Source organism: Eulemur rufifrons, chromosome 2, assembly GCF_041146395.1.
Source record: "Eulemur rufifrons isolate Redbay chromosome 2, OSU_ERuf_1, whole genome shotgun sequence".
NCBI classification, from domain to species: Eukaryota; Metazoa; Chordata; class Mammalia; order Primates; family Lemuridae; genus Eulemur; species Eulemur rufifrons.
Window position 1 is genome coordinate 78,743,642 of NC_090984.1, and position 19,018 is coordinate 78,762,659.

Consider the following 19,018-nt stretch of genomic DNA (forward strand, 5'->3'; position numbering starts at 1 on the left):
TTTCTAATACCCTATATATCAAGTACAATGATGTTGAGTAGACAAATTTTTGCTAAAATGAACATATGCTCAGAATGGACAAAAGCAGCTTCTGCATTAGAAGCATTAATTGAAGCATGAAGAAATAAAAGAATTGTCTTTAAGGGTGTAACAAAATGTAAGCACATAACATTTTGGCACCAAGAGATTTTTGATGCAGCTGTTTTGAACTAGGGCCATTTTTAACTCTGCCTTGGAGAAACAAGAACAGATGACAATTAAACATGTTAATTGTTAGATATACTAAGCAATAGGGTGTGCATGGGTTGTGGATTAGAGTGTGTTGGGAAAATATAGTTAGAAAACAAACTCTTCTCCAAATCCCAAAAGCCTCTTCACACAGGTAATGGAGACAGAAAACAGTTTTTTATTTATTATTATTATTATTTTGGCTCTGTGTCCTGTGTTTATTGTTTTGCTGAATGCCCCACAGAGAACATGATTGCAGACACTCGGGCTGTGCAAAACAGGAGCTAGTGCTTAAGTACAAATGGAGACATGATTCTTTTTTAAATAAATACTTAAACACAACACAGGTCCCACAAGCATCTGGACTCTAGGTCTGAGTGGATCACAACGATGTCAGGATTCCACTCCCCCCAGTAATCAATACATGGAATTGGCTGCTAATGGTCAGCATGATCACAAGCCCGCTTTCTAGAGCCTTTCCCGGCCCTCTACAGACATGATCTGGCCAGGACAGGCGACTGGAATTTCTCGAAGGTTGATGGTCCGTAATAGGTAAGAATTCTACGCAACTCTCCTGGTCCCCATGCCCCGTTGAGGGACAGACGCCCTTAGATGACTTTCTTTAGCTCATTGTAGAGGACCAGCACGAAGGCCCCTCCATCCCCCTGAGGATTTGGAACAGGCTCCCTTCAAGAAGGCTTTGCCGCCTTCGTCTCTGAAGATCTTCCTCCATCAGTCCACGGTTCCCCTGTACATGATGTCAGCTCCTTCGCGCCCAGACTGCATGACCATCCGCCGCCGCACAGTGTCGACGGGGTAGGAGACCACGCCCGCCATGGCTGTAAAGTCTGAGCGACCGTCCAGCTTACCACAAAGTGCGTGTTCTCGGGGTCGCACAGCTTGCCTTTAGCCGTGTCCTACACGCCGAAGTAGGCCGCCCTGCAGATGATAATGCCCCGCACCAAGACACTGAAGCCCTGATACAGGCCCCGGCTCCCGTGGGACTTGGTGATCTTCACCAGACAGTCTCCCAGGTCCTTGAACTCCTGCTCTGTGCCCGACTTCCCCACGTCGGCGGCCAAGCGGGTCCTGGCGAAATCCAGTGGGTACACGAAGCAGAGGGAGGTGGCCCCGGCCGCCCCTCCCGAGGCCAGGTTGCCCGCAAAATACCTCCAGAACTGCGTGTGCTTGTCCACGCACCCCAGGAGATCTGCTTGTACTTACCCTAGAAGGCGAAGTTGAGGGCTTGCGTGGGGAAGTAGCGGGTGACTTGGCCAGGTTGCCCCTCCGGAAGGACGACACGCCCTGCTGCTCCTTGGGGATGCCAGTCCACGATGCTCTTGTACTGCTTGTCGGCCGCGATCTGCTTGCTGGCATGGCGCACCTGCAGCAGCAGCTTGTCCGGCTCGACCCGGCCATGTCCTGGAGATGGCGGTGGCGATGCCCTGCTCCTGCCCCCAGCAGGCAAGTCCTTGGCGAAGGAGATGGCCTGATTGCCTCATCCCGTCATGGTGGCAGAGCGGATGGACAGCCGGAGCACTGCTGCCACCAATGGTACCAAAAGGAGTTTTTTAATTTTTGAATAAGCATTAAACCAGAATGTGATGCAATCCAGTAAGAGATTATGAAGACATAAAGAAATCTTACCCTTTCATGTGGCCAAACAGGTGCAACTCATTACAAAAATGTTCACAAGATATAAACAATAAATAGTCCTCAAGAGGTTTTGACAACACCATTCTTTACACACAGTTTACGCTAGTTTATGCTAAATTTACTTGGTAATTAGGATAACTAATTAGCTCTCACCAAAGGAAAAATAAACCTCATATTTGTATGACAAGAGGTAGTTTCGCAACTTAGAACAAGATGCCCACCTAAGTTAGAACCCACCCTCCCACAGAAATGGGTGGTGCTATTTCCTTTTTGATGTTCTTCTTTTTTGATGTTTACATTTCAGAGATGGCTCCCAGGTCTTTGAGAAAGACTTTCTGGGGTCATAAAAATGACAAAAGGCCTAGATAGTTTTCAAAAGGATTTATATACATCTCAGAGAGGAGAAAGTGCTTATACTTACAAGTTTTCTAAAGTAAATTGTCTCAGAAAAAGAGTGGGAGGAAAATATCTTTCCTTATTTACAACCGGGAGAATTAGCCTTTAAAAAAAGTATTTGTCCTTATAAGGGCAAACTAAAACTTTGTTCTTAAAGTGTGAGCTCCACACTAGCAACCCCAGGATCACCTGGGAATTTTTTTTTTTTTTTAATGCAGAATTTCAGTCCTCATCTCAGACCTACTGAATAAGAAACTGTCAGGTTTCCATCTGAAATGTTGGTTCTTGGCATGCTCGTGGCCAAAGAACGACCAGGCACACCAAAATAAGGCAAGCATGAAAATGAGGTTTATTGAGGAGAGAAAGATAAGATTATAGAGCAATAGCAAGATATAGGTTTACAGAGCATGGTACATATGCCACAGATAATGACAGAACCTATGGTTACAGCAAAGGGAGAGCAAAAGGAAGGGACAAAAAAGGGTTGGTTATGGTCTCAGTCTTGCTTTATAATGCTGGGACTGGGACCTCCCCATGGCTCAGAGTCGCCATGGAACCACTTTGATTGGACAGTTGGGAGTTGCATGACCTGAATCTTACTACGCATGTGAGTTCTCGGTCGCTTTCTGGACTCTGTCATACCTATGCTGCTTGGCCAATGGACTAGAGAGTCTTCTGCGTTCTTTTACAGTTGGTGCACTAAGTTCTGATTGGCTGATTCGTAGAGAGTTCCTGCCCTACCCCAGGTATGGCAGTTGCTCAGGACAAGGTTAAGGTGGAACAGGACCAAGATGGGGCCCTGGGGTCCACCTTGTCCTTCTTCCCAGGTGGGGCAATTGCACCAAGGCAAGACACCCACTTTCATCCCTAGGAGACCCAGAATCCCTCACTATCTACCTAACAAAACTACATTTTAAAAAACATTCCCTGTTAATTCCAATGTCCATTCATCTTTAGTGTTCTCAAAATAGTGGGTGTGGGTAGCAGCTGCTTCTACTAGCAGGAGAGGAGAGCTTCAGAGGGATTTGAGAGTGTATAACTTTCAGTCTCATTCATGTTGCTTAGGATGTCCCCAATCAAACATGTATCATAAGACCCCACTCCTGTCCCTCTAGCTCCCTTACCTTTCCTTAAGGTCTTGGGGTAGACCTTAATTAGTGCTGCAACTCTACAATCCTTACAACCACGTTATAGATATGAACTTCAGTCATATGTGCCCTCAAAGTTTTCTAGTTTTCCATTTGTTTTTTGAGTTGGCTATTTATAGCCTTTAATTTCACTTTCTCCTTCTGTATGTTCTGTAGGGCCATCAGAGGAAGCCACGATGTGTATGGTCATTTTTGTCACCATAGTGACTGTTATAGATCAACACTTTGAACTCCATCTACATGCCATCTTATGCACCAGCAGTGATCGATTAGGTAATAAAAATCTCAATATGTCACATGGTTTACAAACATGCTAATGGCCCTTCAAAAGGAGGCTACCCACATACTTCTCAAAGAAGGCTTCCAATACTTCCTTCTGAGAGCTGTCCTGGAGCCACTCTTGCTTTCCACAACTGCATCAGTCAGGGCCCTGTCAGTATTCCTGGGGACCCGTTGCAGTATTAATAAACATTATGAACTTACTCCTTACTGTCATTCAGTCTTTTGCTGTGCCTCCCAATTGTCAAACCCAGTAGAAGCCAAAAGGTAGGAGAACTGGTTTGTACGGTCCACACATATCCCTGAGACACAGAGCAGAGCAGAGGATGAATCTGGAGGGGAAGGAAAATGGAAAATATCGAACATACCTACTGAGTTCTAAACATAGTATTTGACTTTCAATTTTCTTTCATGAGAAGAAAATCATAACAGTATTCATTATAAAAATTCTAATATAGATGCTGACATCTGCTTTTAATTTTACATAGAAAGATAGAAAACAATTAATATAGTAGGCCTGAGACTATCCTTAGAATGGCCTGCTTGCCAAATGGGCCCTTGGCTGGTGTCTGGAAATTTGGTTGGTAAATAATTTCCTACAGTGATATAAAACTTTGCTAAATGATAAGAGTGCCTAAACTGGACCAAAAAAAAAAAAGTGTTTTCTTTTTTTTCCTGCGTATTTGCTTTCCCTCCAAGGGTCAGGACTTCTAGTGATTGTAGTCAATCATGTGACCAGCCCTAGATAAAAACCCTGGACTCAGGCTCAGGAGAGTTTTGTTTGTAGACAACACTTCACATGTGTTGTTACAACTGGTTGGTCCAGAGATTAAGCTCATCCTGTGCAACAACATGGGGTGAGAGCTCTTGTAAGTATTATGCCTGGTTTCCTCTAGATTTCACTCCATGTACTATTTCCCTTTGCTGATTTTGCTTTGAATCCTTTCACTGTAATAAATCATAGCCACATATACAGCTGTCTGGTGAGTCTTGTAAGTCTCCCAGTGAATCACCTGAACCTGGGATTTGGTCTTAGGAACCCCCAGCACAATACCATAAACTACTGTAAGAAAATCATAGATACACATTTTATTCATTTATTAATTTAAATATTTTGAGTACCTTCTATAATAACTCTGTGTTTTTAGAAAATGCCTTTCAAAGTTAAGCGATTTTCAAAACCTATAGTTTAGCTGTTTTAATGGAGTTAAACATCATTTCTAAGTAGACATAAAACTTCTTTGTTTTAACTGAACATTTTCCTATATCCTCATCCCAATGTATTAATAAAATAGAAAATTAAAGTGTTTGAGTTAGATGTCATTGTCCATCAACAGCATTACTTCTCAATAAGATACTGAGCATGAAATCAGAGAATAAAATTTATTTTATATTGAAATTTCTCCAAGTACTGAAAAAAATAGTAGAAAACAAGTATACATTCTTTAAATCAGAGTTATAATGGTAATATTTCCAAGGCTATATGTAAACCTACATTGGTCTGTGATAAGCAAACTTGAGAGATTACCTGATCTATTTTATGTGTTAATAAACTCAAGACCTTTGACTGATGGTATACTTATGTTTTAAAAAATTGAATTCAAGTAACTTTCTTTTTTATTCATGGTGACTAAATGTCCCACTTAACTTTTTCTGCCTTTAACTTATTTTAAAATTCTGTAGACATTGACTGAAAAGTTTTAAATACAAGTTTAAGAATTTAAGGCCTATGTCTTACTTTAATCTCTACCAACATCTAATATAACAGAAATCTTAGATTTTTAATCAATGCTTTTTAATCAACACATCCTTTCATATTTTAACTCTGTAACTGAGTTCTGCCCTTCTTACAACATCAATATGGACAATAAGGCTGTTGAAAGTAAGAGAACAAAAATATAAAAATGAACTAATTTGATTGTGGTCTCTTGAAAACTAAGAAATGCCTCACAATTATTTTACTATATTATCAATCTGACAGCTAAATAGTTTTATTCATAAGATAGAGAGGGATGTGTAGATATATAAAATAGATCTATTGTAGTAGGGTGTAACTTTTGGGGAATGCATTTTTTTTTAACTGACCAAGAATGTCAGTAGTATATTGTATTAAATCAGTTGTTGACTTTTAAGAAAGTGTGATCTTAATGAATGAAAAAATCCATGTGGTCATAGAAAATATAATGAATCATAGCCATTTTCTCTATAAATAGTGATTCTAGGAACAGACAGAATTGTTTTAAAAATCTTTTTATCACAATAAAAATAACCAAATTCAATGGTAGAAGATATATGACAAAAAAGTGTATGTGTGTATATATGTATATGTCTCTGTGTGTACATATAGTATATATACATGTATGTATGTGTATATATATACATATATATCTTATGTATAAGATACACATAAATAAGATTACTGAGTCATCTTTTCAGTCTATCCCTTTTATCTTTAAAAATAATTATGTATTTTTGGAAAATAAGAACCACATTTGTGTAAGAAATTACTTTTTCACTAAGAAATAAAAACAGTGATATTTGAAAACAAAAACATTGGAGAAAGAAAAGGAAGAGATATTAAGGTTTAGACAATTCATTCCTATATAGTTTACCATTTTTCAATATTGTTTTCCCTGAAATTTCATTTAAAGCAAAATGGCAGAAACTTGCATTTTAAAAAATTATATATACTTAGTGTCAGTTAAGAAAAAAATTTCTCATATGAGAATAGTAGAGTAAATTCACACAGAGAAACTCAGAAGATACTTCATTTTCCATAAGGAGAATTGGATTAGTGCTAGCTGTCACCATAGGAGTTTTCTAGCTTGAGGCATATGTTTAGTTGTAACTTAGAATATACATAAAACAGCTTCCTTCTCTAAAAACTTGGCCATAATCACATTTAATTTTTGGATTAGTTTTTACAAAAAAACGTATATCTAAAATGTATGCCAACATGTACCTATTGTAAAACTAATTAAAGGAAACTTTGTTTCTTTTTTGCAAAAGGAGAAGAGGTCATGATATAGCTGTCTTTTGGCAAGAATATCATAACTTAATTTAATGATTTGAACCTTGTATTGAAATATCAAAACAAAATAACAGTATTATTCAACTCATACATCTGAGGAAGTTAATTGGTAAAATTGCTTTATGGTTTTACTTGAGGCACAATTTTTGAAATCGTAATAAATATATTCATAAGAAATTAAATTCAAAGCTAGATACCTTGGTTTAGGAATGGCTATTTGGTTGGTTGGATAAAAAATAGAATGTATGTAACTAAACAAGATCAAGAATTTTGTCATAGTCTACCTTATTTTCTAGTGAATCATTTTATTCTTACATAGATGCAATCAGATTTTAAATTTATCACAGCTTTTTCTTGGATTGCTTCTTTCTTAATATAGAATTCCATGAGTCACTTGCTTAGGTGGAAAGAAAATCAATACTGCAAATATACTCAATTTTTCTACAGAAATTCCCAAGAGAAATTATTCTATGGTCCAATAAATTTCTTAGTGAAGAAATATATTCTATTACTTAGTCTAAATATGTACTTAGTCATTTTACCCCATAAAACTCAATTATATTGCAACCCTGTCTTAACAGTGCAAACCATTTTTTTCTTCTGTCTTGTAGAGTAGAAGTTTAAATTACCATTTATTGCATTCTCATGTAGCCTTCCAATTTGGGTACAACGATATCAAGGTAAAGATTTCTTTTTAAAACTAAAAACTATAAAAATCAACACATAAAGAAGCATACTCATGATTTGTAGCATTATTACATTCTATAAAACAATCTTTAAATGGATTCTTAATAAGATTTTGTCATCTCTATTAAATTTGAGAGTTTTTGAACACACTGTGACCTGCAAAGTTGTTGGTTACATAAATTAGGTAATTGCTATTTGACAAAGTAGGAAACTAGTAATCTGCATAAGAAAAAATCTGGTTAGTTAGAGGTATTAGCGTTTCTCTAGCAAGATCATGGTTGAAAACACCTAGTCCAAATAAGAAAGGTCATATAGTGATACCCATGCTTGACAAATAACCTCTGGTCATAATTGTTTCCCTTACAAAGCTTCTTAAAGGGAAAGAAATAGTTTGTCAATATTATGAGAAATTTTTGGTTAACTTAGCAGTTATACTTAGCAGTGTAAATTTATACATTTTTAAGATAAAAAAATCAATTTTTAGAATTTAATTTGTCAAATCTGCAGTCACAAAGCCCAGTTACTTCTAGATGAATTAACATCAACTTTCTGAATCTGAACATGTAAAGATTAGATAGTATTAATAGATGTGTAAGGATCACTAGAAAGTCTCAGACATTGTTGGGTCTTTTCTGAAACAGCAACATGGCTTCCTATTTTTAAACTTTTGATACACTCGCTGTTTCAACAAATATAGAACCTGCATTCCAGGCAGTAGTCTAGACACTTAAAACACAAAAAAAGGACTGCAGACATGAATACAACCATAGTTAGTACAATATTTTATAACAAGTATTAACAAAAAATGGTGAAAGTAAAAAAAGGGGGGGGGGTCATATTTATTTTACCTAACAGTGAGAGGAAGTTTGGTAGATAAGAATCAAAGGAAGCTTTCTAGAAAAATTTATATTTTATCTGAGTTTTAAAAGATGAGAGGAGGAACTGTTGTATACAAAGGCGCATATAATGTAATGTTAAAATTAAAGTTGTGGCTGAAGCAAAAATAGGTGACTAGAAAAGATCATTGAATGATTTGCAAGCCTCTAACTACATCCAGGGTATGAAAAGGTCAAGATTAGATGAAAGTTAGGGAAGTGAGTTTCTTCAGAAAGAAGTGAGCTGTGAGTCCCATGTCCATAAGAGGAAAAATGCAGTTATTTTGGCATCTCTGAAATCAGAAAATATCTTAAAATCAATAATACATGATTTTTTTTTTCTTTTTTTTTTTTTTGGCAACATACTATCTTCCTTAGTGGAATGTAAATTACTAGAGAATCTTACAATCAATGGCTTCTCAGATTCAGTGAAATATAGTGATGAAGGGTTTGTGAAGAGAATAATTAGAAAGAACTGCCTGGTTGCTATGCATGACAGCCAACCCCCACCCCCACCCCATGTAGAGAGATGTATTATATCTCTTTTCACTTCTGTGCAGAGAGAGAGAGTTCAAAGAGACCACCTTTGAGCCTGCTATGCTTTTTTTTTTTTTTTTTTTAACTTAGTAGATGCATAGAACTAGGATCTGATTCAAACTTAAAAGGAAAGAGACAAAAAACAGCTACTTTGAGAGAGAATAAACAGTGTAGTCTGCAACTCCAGAGTGTTTCCTATGGACCCATGTTGGACCACACGCTAGCACAGGGTGATCTCAAGGCCCATCCAATGGGCTGCTGGGAGGTAGGGGGACATGGTAGGCTTAAGGAATGACTGTTAATCCAACGTGCCAGAGTAGAAGACAAATGAGAGAAAGGTAGGAGGATAAATTAGATAGGCAGGTTGAACCCAAATTGCACAGTTCCTTAAATATCATGTTTAAGAATTCAGAATTGATTCTTCAGGCATTGGCCAGCCAGCTTAGTGAGTAAGGAATAATGTAACCTGATCTTTGTTTTTAAGAAGTTTGCAGCAGCATGGCGAGTGGCTAGGAGGAATGCGAATGTGAAGGCAGGGAACAAAGCAACAATTGTTTAAAACTAGTTTGCTCAAACTAGTTTGGATGTCAAGAGGTGACATAGAGTGATGAAAATCAAATTCTTTGGGAAAAGTCCAGAGACAAACTCTTTTAGATAAGGTTTTCCCTGTTATGTGTTTTCACTTAAGATGGAGTGCTTCCTATTACTACTTTAAAACATTCACTTAAAATAGAATGGCTTTGAAAAAGTCATTTTTTGAACTATGGTGGTATGAAGAGCTTTCATTTTCCGAGTCAAACTGATATACTCATTTTGCTAAAATGCATATTCTTATCATCTTTGTGGCACAAAAATATGTGTGCCTGTAAACCACTGATATGGTTTTAAAAGTGTTTCAGTGATACCTGAATGTTTAAATTTATTTATTATTTTCATTAAATAATTCTTTAATAAAAAAGTATTTTTGAGACGTGGCTTACTTAATTTTTAATGTAGTCATCACTTTGTCAGAAACATAAAATTGCTTAAGAATGAATTAGACCATGGATTACGCATCTTGTTTTACACATTTTCCCAGTGTCTCCTGAGAAGTGTAATAAAATTTAACAAGTAGCAAGAATATAACTCCTCACAAAAAAAATCTGCTGGCTTTCTCTCTAATTTTCATTAGCTAATGTACTGTTAACTTATTTCATATCTTTTTTAGACTAGAGATAATTTTTTATTAAGCCATAAAATATTGTCTTTTTTTTTTGTTTTAAAATCAGGCACAAAAATCCATAATATATTTTTTGTAAATTTCTCAATGGCGTGCCATGTGTTTAGTAGTTTGTTGTAAAAAAAAAGTAATTTTATATATCTTACAATATTTGGTGTACATGTAAGATTATTTTTAAATTTCACTCCCTAATGAACAGAGTCAAGTAATGGATTTTTTTAATCAATGGGAGAGATCAACCTAGAATCACGTAATTATTCAACTATAAATTTTCAGACAATGCATTTGAATCACTATCTTTTACTGATGAAACTACTGTCTTAGCTTGAAATATAAACTATTGGATTATCATAATATGAACTAAAGTTCAAGTCTCATCTAAGTTTATTAACCTTTATATGACTATAGAAGCAAATAAATTCTTGTTCAAGAAGAGATTTCTGTGGATTGGTAGTAGCTATGGCATTGAAACTTAGGATAAGTAAAGGAATTCTGGCAAGGGCATAATTCAAAAGTGGTTGATGATTGCAGAGTTTTTGTCAGTCTTGTACTAAATCATAATGCTTTTAGACTAGAAACTTTATCCTATACCTTTAAGAAATATGAAATATTAGCCTGTATTATTTATTCTATGGTCAAGTTTCACTAATTAATTCCACAAACATTTGCCTTTTCCTAGGAAAATTGATCAGCCAGTCTTGAAGCTTTATCTGGCAGGCTTGTATTCAACCATCTATCCATTCATTCAGAAACATAGCAGGAAACCAGGTGCCATGTGTGCAGATATGACTGAGACATGGGTCCTACTCTCAAGTAGCTACTTGTCTTAAGAGAAATGATAGAGGTAAATAAATCACTGAAAAATAGTGTCATTGATTTGATGATTGTTGTTATATGCACCTTCTGCTTCAATACTATGTGTTAAAGGCTACCAAATTTTCCAAAACAGGCTTCTTGAACAATTATATCCTACAGCTATTAGGTGAGGCAGTGCAAGGGAGGCACCCAAGACAGTCTGGGTGAGGGAATGGTGAGAAGAGCCACAGGGAGGCTGGGGTGTTACGGAATGAGTGGGGTGAGAAGGGCATTTGTGGACTTGGCATATGGGGCCTGAGTCACAGCAATGTGAAGAGGGCATCCCAGCAAAGAGGTGGCAAGGTGTGGAGTATCAGACCTGAGCAGAGGAAGTAGAGGATCTCAGCAGCGATGGCCTAGCATGAGCTACCAGAGCCCAAGCAGGATAAGGAAAACATTCTCACAAAGCATTCTCACACAGTAGTGTGTTGGGATCCAACCAGGGTGAGAACAACTTTCATGCAGTGGAAGGTGTGGGGACAGAGATGAGAGATTGGTTTCATAGGAGGATTTATCAAATATGTAAACATGTTCAGGACAATGGGAGCCTGATTCCTCACTGTCAGAGAAGGGGATGACAAATATTGAAAAGAGAAAAAGAGTGTAGTGAATTTTATGGTATTATATTAGAATTGGTGGTTTCATATTTGTATTAGTTTGCTAGAATTACCATAATGAAATACCACAGACCAGATGGCATAAACTAAAAGAAATTATTTTCTCACAGTTCTGGAAGCTAGAAATCCAAGGTAAAGATGTAAGAAGGTTTGGTTTCTTCTGAGGCCTCTCTTCTTAGCTTATAGATGGCTACTTTATCATTGTGTCTTCACATGTCATTCTTTGCACCCCTACCTCTGGTGTTTCACAGTGTATCCAAATTTCCTTTTCGTATATGAGCATCAGTCACATTGGATTAGGACCCACCCAGATGGCCTCATTTTATTAATAAATTATTTGCTTCTTTAAATACATTTTCTCCAAGATATGATTACATTATAAGATATGGAAGGTTAGGACTTCAACATATGAATTTGAGGGGGACCCAGTTCAGTCCATAATAATATTATATATTGCTGGTGTACGTATGTAAGTAGGCAGGCATATAAATATATATAAATTTGAATCCTAGTTCTGTTTACTAAAAGGGTTTGTAGGGAAAGTGCTTTGTTTTTTTTTTGAGGGGGGTAGGAGCCCAGCTTGCATTTTTGTTTTGCTGTTCAGAGAGTAGAGAAAATTAACCATTTTGATAAAGCTGTGTTTAGCTCAGAGCTTTTCTGTGTAAATACAATTGAATTTACATGATCAAATGGTATCATCATAACTGTTTTTTAAATTTATTCTATAATTTATTCAGAGACAAGGAATGCTAGATAAATTAATTATATTCACTTGCCAAAAATTCTAATTTGCTATCATGTATGTGATTGCTACAGAGATATATAAAGTACTTATTTTGTGACTTAGATATTCCCTTAGTTAGGGAGCACCATACTTGAAAGGTGCAATATGCTTCTTGAGTAGTACAGACTCAAATATTTTTGAGAACCAGTAGGTATTGAAATGAAAGTCTACCAGACTACAAGGAATAGTGGATCTTCAGCAGGTTAGAAAGTATGTGTATTGCTTAGGGCATATCATTTTAAATTCTTTAAAAAACAAAGTTATTCTAACCAAATACAGCAGGACATGGTCTCTGATCAATTAATGTCACAATTTTCTTGCTTTATTTTTATTATAATGATTTAGTAAATATGTACTAAACACCAAAGTTATGCTATCTAGACATCAAAGACAAGATCTTGAAGAGATACATTAAAGGCATATTCTTCTTGGAAACATTTAAGTGTTGCTTTCAAATTTTCACATTTATCTAACCCATAAGTCCATTTTTTTTCCTCTTCCACATAATGACAATTACACACTTAAATGCATATTACGTTTTCTTACTTCTATAATCATCTTGTCTTTCTGGTAAGCATGAGTGTTAGTTTTATAAATGCTTTAAAATAAAAAAGTGCCATATTTGAATATGATGTGAGAAATTTTTTTCAAAAAATTATTTCTGGGGATTATAGACATTTCCTTTTATTACTACAAGCTACCACCTTATATGGCATCTACTAAGTGATTCATATTTAGCATAGATAAAATTCAATATGGAATAGAAATGATATTTTCATTTCCTTTAGGAAATAAAACCACTTTCATTTTTAAATTTCACTCTTTTCAAGACTATCAGCCCCAAAATCATCAAAAAACACTATTATTATTTATGTCTTCTGGGATTGTATTACTATCTACCTAATATAGAAAGACTAATAGATTTTTCTGAGAAAGATTTATATAGAGAGAGTCAACTACTTTAAGAGGCACAGTATGATTATAACTACATTTATGTAACAATGTCTCTTGAATATGTGTCATGTCTCTTGAGATAAAAGACTTCAAATGTAAGTGTTCACATACAATAGGGTTATTGATTCATTCTGCAGCCAATCTGCTACCTCACAATTGCATTTTATGAAAACCATTGTGTTAAATACTTCAAGCCACTCATGCCAATATAACAGTGTCAAAATACACCATGAAAGAATGACCAATCTGGCATCAATGGTGGGAATTCAAACTTGGGTATATTTATAATCCTTTTGGAAATCCCTGATCATTTCAGTTGGGATGAAGAAGTTCAACAATTGTCAAAATAATTCTAGAGAATAACATTTGCCTTGGAAAATAGAAACCAAAGGCTGATTTAAAGGTGTATGATTTTTTTCCCCTTTAAATTGGAGTTAGTTCCCTTTATTTGTGCATACAAAAAAATCAGGTTAGGTACACATCAGTTATTATTCTGTTATAAATTTCTTATCTCAACATCCCTGCTCTTTGTAAGCTTGTGTGGCCCTTTGCAATGAATGAGCCACTTTATCATTCTCATTCCTTGAATTTTTAAAAATCTGTATTAATTATATTTAAATATAACCACTACCTCAAATATGTCCCTTCATTCAACAGAAACAACAATTCCAGGGATGATAAATTACGACTGCATTACTACTAGATACACTTCAGGTGACAAATTTTACTAAGTTGAAAGGTACTGATAAAACCAGTGAGAATTAAAGATCAGTCTGTGAAATTCACTACTGCATACACAAATACATAAATAATGAATGAATCAAATATTTCTTAAAACATTTCCTAATATACAAAAATTAATGAAATGAATATACTGATGTTTTATATATGTGTTATTTATCCAAGCTGAATCTACATGTTCACTCCAATGCACTGTGGGATAAAAAAGGTTGGGTAATTTGAAGGTCTTGACTGAGCTATTAAATATATTAAAGACTCCATATTGGTTTGGCCAGCTTTTACATGCAGATCTAGACTTCCCAATTCCTGAAGAATTGAAATCAATGAGTAGTTGTATGAATCACACTATAGTAGCTTTTCAAAGCAAAAAGCAGCTAAGTCAATAAATGTAGTGTTTCATCTTATTTTTTTCTCCCTTAAAAATACACTTAATAAAAATCTCAAAATATTTCAGGTTCTTTGTATCAAATTGAAACAATGCTGAAACTCATAAAAAAATAAAAACCCCTTAATTATACTACTAAATTCACCAGTGTTATGCTACTTGCTAAGTATTATCTAGAGACTAAACTAAGTATTCTGAATTAAGTATGTCCTGTTAATCTTACTTCAATCCCAACGTCTCCAAATTAAGAGATTTGGGAGTATAATAACTAATGGATATTAATTAATAAGATCTGAGTTCTAAAAGTAAATATAAGAAAAACATGTAAAAGTTGGATCTTCAGTTTCATCTTAAGATAATTGTGGCCTTGAAATAGTTAATGCTTAAATTTTCTTTCAAATCTAACATATTGATTCTACAGTGTTATTTCTAAGTAAAATGTTAATTGATATTCATTTCATAAATAACACTGTGATTAGAATTGGGGAAGATATAAAAGCATAAGACAGTATTCCTTTCCAAAAAATTTTAACATATAGGTAAATCAAAACATGCATATAAAATAGTAAGATAACATGATTAAAATATTATATTCTGATAAAATCATTATATACATAAGCAGCAGAAATAATTAGGGATTATGAGTTCAATCAATTCAGAAACAGCATTTGACAAAAATCTCACACCTATTCATGATAAAAGGATGTAAAATGGTAGAGCCGCTTTAAAAACAACTTGGCAGATTCTTACAAAGTTAAACATAAATAGAATTCACAACTCAGCAGTTTCACTTCTAGGAATGTACCCACGAGGAATGAAAACACATTCCCTTATAAAGACATGTATGTGAATGTGCATAGGGTTATTATTCATAATAGCCAATGTCCACAACTGATAATGAATAAAGAAAATGTGATATATCCATGCAACAGAACACTATTTAGCAATAAAAATATATAGTACTGATACATGCTACAACATGAATTAATCTCAGAAACATTATGCTAAATGAAAAAAGCCAAATGCAAAAAAGTGCATGTTGTACTCTTCCCTTTATATGCAACATCCAGAAATAACAAATATGTAGACAGAAAGCAGATCAATGGTTGCCTAGAACTGGGGATATTAATAGAATTGCTGCAAATGGGCACACAGGATCTTTGGGGGTATGGGAAATATTCTTAACCTGAAATGTGGTATGGTTTCACAACTGTATACATTTACTAAAAATTATTGATTCATACACTTACGCCATATGAACTTTATGGTATATAAATTATGCCTTAATAAAGTTGTTAAAGAAACTAAAAATAAAATAATGCAGTATGGCAAGAAGTGGTTGGGAGGTTTAGATGAAACAGATCAGTGGTTGGTTGATAATTATTAAAGCTGGGAGTGTGTATGGGATCTTATTTCACTCTTTTTTTACTTTTGTACTTCTTTTAAATTTTCAACAATAAAAAGTTGAAGTTTTAAATTTGGTCCTGTTGTTTATTCTACACAGGCGAATTGAGGAGACAGAAGGATTCACTCTTGTGTCTAAGAGTGTGAAAATGGAGAAAGCATCTTCTTTAAGCTTCTCTCAGAAATGTCTGCCTCTACATGAGAACTAACCAGCCAGGCATTCCAGAGCTTCTCAGATGGAGAAACAGGAGAGTCAGTGGAAAGACCCAGGAGTTGAAGATCTCTTGAGCAGAGGTAATACACAAGTTGAGTTATGGCTCAGCCTCTGGTGGCCAGCAGGTGGGGCAAATAATCATTGTAATCTGAGCTTTAATAGAAATATTGTTTTGCCATATGACAAGTGCTAGGCCTGTAACAAACATAGGTCATTTTCCTTATGTTTATATTCAAATTAAAACACTTCAAAGGAAATGGGTTCCTCATTTCCCTCAGAGTAAATACCAAATTCTTTAAAATTTTTCCAGCAACTATCCACCACATTAGCCTCATCACTAACCCTGTGCCCCATAAACTTAGATGCTTCTCTTTTCCCAAACTTGTTCTGTTTCTTCAGAGCACTGAACTACACTTCAGTATTTTCTTACCTAATACCTTCACACTTAATGGTATTCGTTGCTTAGAAAACTTTTGTGTTCCTGTGCTTGGCTACTTCCTATCAAGCCTTCAGTTCTCAGATTACACATCACTTTATCAGGAAAGCATTCACTAATTCCCTGAACTCAGCTACCACATCTATGCTCTCTCCTAGGGCCCTGTACTTCCACTTATAGTAAATTACTATAAGTCCTTTGTCTTCCCAATATTGTAAGTTTGTGGAGGTATCTTCAGTGGCTTGCAGGATGCTTAGCAATCATCAGGCATTTAATAAAAATTGTGTTTAAGGACTGAATGAAATAGTGTATATCATGCATCTCTTCAAAAAATGTATCAGTATGAAATTTGTGTTTAGGATATAGTGTCTGTAAAATAAATACCTGTTCAATGAGTGAATGACTGAATGAATGAATGAATCTGTCTTTCTTTAAATACAGTTAGTTAAACAATCTGAGATACAACTGCAAAGAAAGTCAATCTTTAATTGCTTGGGCTCAGGAGTTCAAGACTAGCCCGAGAAAGAGCGAGACCCCATTTCTACTAAAAATAGAAAAATTAGCCATGTGGTGTGGTGTGCGCCTATAGTCCCAGCTACTCCGGAGGCTAAAGCAGGGGGATCACTTGAGCCCACGAGTTTGAGGTTGCTGTGAGCTAGGCTGATGCCACGGCACTCTACTCAGGAGTGAGACTCTGTCTCAAAAAAATAAATAAATAAATGAAAGTCAACCTTTAAAATTTAACTGTACTGACGAACTGCATAGTAAATTTTCCGTAAGCCTCAATGTAAATATAAAGAAAATGGAATTCCTTTGTTTTATTATGTTTTATCTAATCTTGTTTAAATAGAAGACAAGATAAAACATTCCATAAAAAAATTTTATTATGATTCAGATAGTACATATTTTGTACTCCACAGGCAAACCAACTTTCATGTCTCAGTTATAATAGTTTCAAGGACCCTTGGGTAGCTATTTTAGGTGTCAGATTTTGGTTACACTGGAACTGCAGAAAAAAAATCTTTGAATATGAGCACTTCTAATATTTAAATAAATACATGCATACATATGACTATTCTTGAGTAGTGCTAGAAAGAATAATGCAAAAAAACCATGGCAAAAATAGATAGAGCTTTTTTCCATTTAATCAGTCTCAGATTGTGAACTATATCATGATAAAATAAAACTAAATTTTATAACTGTTATTTAATAGTTATATTGGAATAGAGTACACAAATAAAAGCTCTCTGTTTGTGGTATTCTAGAATGAATTTACAAACCATAGGAAAATTTTAAAATTCCTTTTTATTAAATGAAATACAATGAATAAATTATGTTTGGGACTGTGTTATCTAGATATTAACTTATAGCAGCATATTTTCTTTTGGCTATTTATCTTGTATGTTGAAATAACAGAATCCCATGCAAAGGGGCTCCTTTGAAAGATTTGTAGCTTAAGGCATATAATAAGGCAATGCTGTGTTTATCTCATTCCCTCTAGAATCATTATGTCATTTCTGCTGGCTAAGGGTACAGATTGAAGTATTTTAAGATTCCACAAGGGATGTCACAGTGTGATTATGAAGCATCAAATGTTTGTTCCTTCCTTCCTTTCCCACCATATACTATGGAAATTCACATGCCAAGTTTCACTAGTTTAAACATTGAGCTGACTTCTTTAACACATTAACTGCCATGCGAGTTGTATTTAACGCACGCTAGTTTTGAGCCTGGGGCATCACCAAGCGTAGGTAACTCACACGTCTCTTTACCTTGGGAGTCACATGGTGCTCAGGCAACTCTCGCTGCCATGCTGCAGCACACACAGTATGGGATGGGTGGCCACTGGGCAAAAGTCTGCAATTGGTTCGTGAAAATCTTACTTGTTGATGTTCTTATTGTTACAATTAATATTGGCAATTTAATTGCATATAACTCATGCACAGAAAACAACTTAAAAACCAAATTTTTCATTAAATTAGAAAGGATCATTTTGTTTTCGAAGTTCATAATAAAACACCGTGGCCCCAAGGAAAAAAAAAATTTTTTTCTAGTGTGGCAATGTGTTAACCAGCATTTCTATTGATAGCCCAGGTTTGCTGATCTCAGAATAATAATGAAACTTGTTACTTTCAATTTTAAGGTATGCATAATATTTCTGATTCTCCAAGACACAGTATCCTCATCAGAACTTTAAATGGATGAAGTTTCTGCTTCCCGTACTTAAATAGAAAGGCTAGAAGAAGGGATAAAAGCAGGGGGCTCTGGACAAGGCATCTGTGCAAATCAATGGTAGAGTAAAGTTATAATAGCCAAATATCCAGCACACATGATATTTTAACTAGGAAGATTTTTAAATTAAATTTTATTTTTGTCAAAGTAATACATGTGCACAGAACATAAAATCACAAGGCTTACAGAAACAGACAGGTGCCTCTCCCCTCCCTCACCTCCGCAGTCCTTCCCCACAGCGACAACTGCTTTTAACTCTTTAAACTGTTTTTTTCCCCAAGTATTTACCATCATATTTCTCATGATTTTCTTATTTTTCTATTTGTTAAGTTATTAATTG

General features: G+C 35.3%; 1 pseudogene; it reads right to left on the reverse strand.

Annotated features, from left to right (window-relative positions):
• Positions 1-529: 529 nt before the first annotated feature.
• The window catches only part of LOC138398399 (ADP/ATP translocase 3-like), a 46,630-nt pseudogene continuing 28,141 nt past the window's right edge, over positions 530-19,018 (reverse strand).